The following is a 6,121-nucleotide window of genomic DNA, read 5'->3' on the forward strand; positions in this document are numbered from 1 at the left end:
TGCCAAATGTTCTTTGAATTGCTGCTGAGTGTGAAGAACCATGTCAAGCGCTGGAGAGGAGGGCATGCTGCAACCCCCGCTCTCATGGAGGTTACAGGTCAGCAGTTAATGCAACCACCCAGGTAAAAATGACAAGTGGGATGTGAGCCCAGGAGTGGGAATGGATGGGGGGTAAGGGAATGAGCTTTGTCTGGAACAGTGGTTTCCAAACCTGGCCATTCCCAGGGATTCTGATTTACCAGGGAAGGAAGGGGCCCAGACATCGTTGTTTTTAAAGCCCTCTGGGATTGCAATGGGCCACCACAATTCAGACCTGCTGATCTAGATGATGAAGACACCTCCCCAGGGAGGTAACATTTAAGCTAGGGGCTGCTGGAGTTTGAAGAGTTCATTCTAACTGCAGCTGACAGCTTTGCCAGGTAGACGTTTCTCTCTTCTGACAGGGAGGGCTGGAGACCACGGTCAGGAGGGACCCCCAGGTGAGCTGCACCTCCTGAGAGAAACTCAGCCAGACGGCAAGGCTGCCCACCCCTCCCTCCACATTCACTGCCCCACATTGGTGGAGAGAAGTGGTTTCCTTGGGAACTGATGGCTCCACCTGTTGCCTCTGTGCAGCCAGCTGCTACTGTGTAGGAGCTGGGTGAGGAGTAGATCCAGGATTCTTGGAGGTGTGACTTTGAAGACAGGTTTCTCCCTTCACCCATCAGGCTGCCGATGGAGGCTGCTCCCCAGACAGGCTACATCCATGGTGCCCCTTCATGTCACACAGCCAGGCCTGGGAGATGCAATCTCTAAAAACATGTTCAGAGACAGTGCATACAATTCTTACAAAGACTCTGTGAGGGAGGTACTATCAGCCAGCAGTGAGACCTCAGGCCGGTTGATTAAACTCTGAGCCTCAGTTTCATCACCGATAAAATGAGGATAATAGTGGTATGGTGTTTTATAAAAACAGCCATAAGGGTGTTTTTATGAACGAGTAGCCAGGACAGAGGAAGCCCCTTTGATGCTGGCACATGGGGTGAAGGCTCATGCCCACCTCAAGTCAGCTCTGCCAGGTCAGCTGTATCATGCATTCAGTAAATGAAGTCACACCTAGGCCAGGTGAAAGATGTGCCCTTAGCACGCTAGCCAAGAGGCCTTGCTAATTCTGAGCCCCCAGATGAGGAACACCAGTGTTGGTTGGAGGCAGACCTCCTCTAGGAAAGGGGCTGCTCTTGGAGCAGAAGTAGAGACTGACTGCTTGCCCCAGTGTCAAGAAAGAAGATGGAGCTGAACATGACCACCCATTCTCCCCCATTTACCAAGCAGAGAAGTTTCCACCTCCACACGTGCAGTGGGAGTACAAGGTGAAGGGAATCTAGAGTCTCACCCACTGAGGAGGTTTCCTCTATCCAGACACACAGCATGAGTGCGGAAGAAGCATTGCAACCTCTACCCCCACCCAGCCACCATCTTGCACATGAAACCCTGGAGTTTTAGAACTAAAGGTACTTTAGTTTTTAAACTAAAGGTACTAGACCAACCCACTCATTTACAGAAGAGGAAATAGACTCAGAGGGAGAATGACTTGATGAAGCGGAAGAGCTGAAACTCAAACACAGTCTCCTGGCTCCTGGACCTGTGTCTGTTTCATGTCCAGGGTGTAGCTGGCAGGGCTTTTTCCAGGTCATACTCTAGGGGCGTGAACATCTCCAGCCAGGCCCATCCCTATCAGCATTGCATGTAGGGGATGACACTCAGCCTTGCTACTCCTTTCTTTAGTTAAATGTTTCACAGATGAATGAGATGAGATATATCCGGGTGACATCTCTTCTGTTTAATTGTAATATTATAACTGTTTCTCAATATATAACCTTTAATATGCATCTATTAAACAAATGTCTATTCTTTTTTTTTTTTTTGAGACGGAGTCTTGCTCTGTTGCCCAGGCTGGAGTACAGTGGTCGGATCTCAGCTCACTGCAAGCTCTGCCTCCCGGGTTTATGCCATTCTCCTGTCTCAGCCTCCTGAGTAGCTGGGACTACAGGCAATCGCCACCTCGTCCGGCTAGTTTTTTGTATTTTTTTAGTAGAGACAGGATTTCACCGTGTTAGCCAGGCTATTCTCGATCTCCTGACCTCGTGATCCGGCCGTCTCGGCCTCCCAAAGTGCTGAGATTACAGGCTTGAGCCACCGCGCCCAGCACAAATGTCTATTCTTTAACATGTTCTTGTCCTTGTACTTCATGCATAATGAAACCAAATGGAAGAAACAGCCCTGCATTATCACCTTCCTGCTGGATCTGCTGTCTTCCCATCCCAATTCTGCCTTTACAACGTGGCCTTTGCCTTTGACAACACATCTAGGACAATGCCACTCCCAAATCGGCTCTGCTCACAGCAGGGCTACTACCTGCCTCGTTCTGGCCATGTGGGAATGTTTCTAATCATAACATGTCAGAACTGGAAGGGCTCTTACAGATTATCTGGTCCAGTGGATTTTAAGATCCTCATTTCCTTAGTGAAACTCTCTTATAAAACACAATCTTAGGTGGACTTTTAAAGGTGGAACTCTTGGGAGGCAGCATGGGGTCCAGGGCCAGAGGCTCTCCCACTTGGCTTTCCTTTTGCCCTGGTCTTTTCCAACTTCTAGCCCTCTAAGATAAGGTGCCCATGTTGCAGATGAGCAAAGTGAGTTCCAGAAAATGAAGTCACATGGTTGGTGAGCCTAGATTCTAGAGTTTGATAACAAGTTGTTTACAAAAAAGTAAGACACGCTTTTCAGTTTTCATTTGTAAAAATTCTGATATTTTTGGCATTAAGTAAATGAGTACAAATGAGCCTTTAGTTACAGAGTTAGTCTTTTAATTAGTTTGTCAAATATTTGTTAAGCACATGATCTTACCAGTTGCATTAAAAATTCATGATCTGAATGTAGATACAATAAACATCAGTCTTTGGTGCTAATGAAAATCAGAGAGTGCCTATAATTAAGATTAAATTCCATTACAAGTAATAAACACTCCCAAGTAATGGTGGCTTAAACAAAATGGTACTACATGTCTGTGATGGTTAATACAGAGTGTCAACTTGATGGGATTGAAGGATACAAAGTATTAATCTTGGGTGTGTCTGTGAGGGTGTTATCAAAGGAGATTAACATTTGAGTCAGTGGGCTGGGGAAGGCAGACCCACCCTTAATCTGGTGGGCACAATCTAAATAGCACCAGCAAATATAAAGCAGGCAGAAAAACATGAAAGGAGGAACTGGCTTAGCCTCCCGGCCTACATCTTTCTCCCATGTTGGATGCTTCCTGCCCTCAAACATCGGACTCCAGGTGTTTCAGTTTTGGGACTCAGACTGTCTCTCCTTGCTCCTCAGCTTGCAGACAGCCTATTGTGGGACCTTGTGATTGTGTAAGTTAATAATTAATAAACTCACATTTATATATATATATCCTATTAGTTCTGTCCCTCCAGAACCCTGACTAATACAGGTTTTGGTACCAGGAGTGGTTCTAGAGAAACAGAATATTAAGGACGGAGTTATTTTGTTGGTTTTGGGGTTCCTGGAGCTGACTGCTTAATATGATTGACCCCAAAATGCTAAGGACTCTACTTCTAATAGTATGCAGAACACTCATGGTCCTTGGCGTGAACTGTTTAGAGAGTTATGCAAAATAAATGCATTTGACACTCCTGATTCACCACTTGTGAGAGGCAGGGAATTTAATGACTGTATACATAATACTTTTGACCATATGTGGAGAACCAAGGAGCATAATGAAGCTGGTTGGTTGCTCCAAAGTTCAGTGGACAAACTGATGAAAGAAAATAATGAACTCAGGGATTCTGTCTTCTGGCCTCAGAAATAGATACTCAAATCTGCTAAGATTGCCCTGAGTGAGAATCTTTTCTTCTGTGGAAAAAGAGCTGAAATTATGGAAAAAGAAACACAAGCTCTTATCATGCAAGTGGCTGACCTGCAATAAAAATGCATGCACAGCCTCACCAGGTGTCTGCTGTTAAAGTGAAGGCATTGATTGGAAAAGAATGGGACCCTGAAACTTGGAATGGGGACATGTGGGAGGACCCTGATGAAGCTGGGGACAGAGTTTGTAAGCTCTGATGAACCTTTTTTGCCAGAAGGAGCAGCTTCCCCATCCCTAGTAGTGGCAACATCCCCTCCCCAACCCATGCTGCCATCAGCCTTTTCACCTTTGTCTGAGGAGATAAACCCTGCACTGCCTGAGGCAACAGTGATGGCCTCCCCTGAGGCAATTGCCAGGCAAAATAATGTTGATTCTCCTCAGGACCCACCCCCAACACCTCTGTTTGCTTCTAGACATATAAGTAGACTAAAGTCCCAGTGGTCCCCTAGAGGTGAGGTTGAGAGTGTGACCCATGAGAAGGTGCATTACACTGGAAAAGAACTGTTTGAGTTCTCTAATTTGTAGAAACAGAAACCTGGAGAACAGGCATGGGAATGGATATTAAGGGTATGGGATAAAGGTGGAAGGAACATAGAGTTGGATCAGGCTGAATTTATTGATTTGGGCTCACTAAGTAGGGACTTTGCTTTCAATGTTGCAGCTCAGGGAGTTAAAAAAGGTTCTAAGAGTTTATTTGCTTGGTTAGCTAAAATATGGATTAAAAGATGGCCCACTGTGAGAGAGCTAGAAATGCCTGAGCTCCCTTGGTTAAATGTAGAGGAAGGGATCAAAAGGCTTAGGGAGATTGGAATGGTGGAGTGGATTAGTCACTTTAGACCTCATCCCAGCTGGGAGGGTCCAGAAGATACACCCTTGACCAACACCTTGAGAAACAGATTTGTGAGGGCAGCACCTGCATCTTTGAAGAGCCTTGTAATTGCTCTTCTCTATATATCAGATATAACATTGGGAACCACAGTCACTCAGCTACAAAATTTAAATACAATGGGAATAATTAGATCCCGAGGTGGCAGGGGCTAAGTGGCATCCCTCAATTGTCAAAGGCAAAGTGGGTGTAGCTACCATAGTGGACAGTAGAGGAAAAGTGTCTGTCAGAATAGTCTGACTTGAGTATAGCTCTGGTATTGGCTAATTAATCACCATGTTCCTAGAAGTGAAACTGATAGGAAGCCTACTGCATTCCTACTTAATTTATACAAGCAGGAAACTTCTAGGTCAAATGGACAAAGACTAATTTGAACTATAAAAACCGAGTCACAGCCCCCTCAATCAATTTCCAGACTTCAGCCAGTTTACAGACCCAGAACTCCTTGAATGAAGGGAAGGCTGGACCCCCTTGACGAAGGACCCCACCATATCACTGGCAGTTTATGCAGTGAATCTTTCTCCTATCCTTCCTCAAGGGGACTGCTGGCTTTTTACCAGGGTAACTGTTCACTGGGGAAAGGGAAATGATCAGACATTTCGGGGACTACTGGACACTGGCTCTGAGCTGATGCTAATTCGAGGGGACCAAAAATGTCATTGTGGTCCTCCAGTTAAAGTAGGAGTTTACAGAGGTCAGGTAATTAATGGAATTTTAGCTCAGCTCTGACTTACAGAGGGTCCAGTGAGTCCCCAGACTCATCCTGTGGTCATTTCCCCAGTGCCAGAAGGCATCATTGCCATAGACATACTTAGCAGCTGGCAGAATCCCCACAGTGGCTCCCTGACTGGTAGGGTGAGGGTTATTATGGTGGGAAAGGCCAAATGGAAGCCATTAGAGCTGCCTCTACCTAGAAAATAGTGAACCAAAACAATATCGCATCTCTAGAGGGACTGTGGAGATTCGTGCCACCATCAAGGACTTGAAAGATGCAGGGGTGGTGCTTCCCACCACATCCCCGTTCAACTCTCTCATTTGGTCTATGCAGAAGACAGATGGATCTTGGAGAATGACAGTGGATTATCATAAGCTTAGCCAAGTGTTGACTCCAGTTGCAGCTACTGCACCACATGCGGTTTCATTGCTTGAGCAAATTAACACATCTCCTGGTACCTGGTATGCAGCTATTGACTTGGTAAATGCCTTTTTCTCCATTCCTGTCCATAAGGCCCACCAGAAGCAATTTGCCCTCAGCTGGCAAGGCCAGAAATATACCTTTAATGCCCTACTTCAGGGGTACATCAACTCTCCAACTTTGTGTC

At 45.9% G+C, this 6,121-nt stretch overlaps 1 long non-coding RNA gene across 1 annotated transcript in view; it reads left to right on the top strand.

Moving 5' to 3' along the window:
• The window catches only part of LOC108541136 (uncharacterized), a 23,489-nt gene continuing 17,368 nt past the window's right edge, over positions 1-6,121 (top strand). The window contains exon 1 of the long non-coding RNA XR_001888872.1: positions 1-122. This is a non-coding gene — a long non-coding RNA (uncharacterized LOC108541136). The remainder of the gene's footprint in view (positions 123-6,121) is intronic.

The sequence above is a fragment of the Rhinopithecus bieti genome, unplaced genomic scaffold (assembly GCF_001698545.2).
Source record: "Rhinopithecus bieti isolate Rb0 unplaced genomic scaffold, ASM169854v2 scaffold_18354, whole genome shotgun sequence".
NCBI lineage: Eukaryota > Metazoa > Chordata > Mammalia > Primates > Cercopithecidae > Rhinopithecus > Rhinopithecus bieti.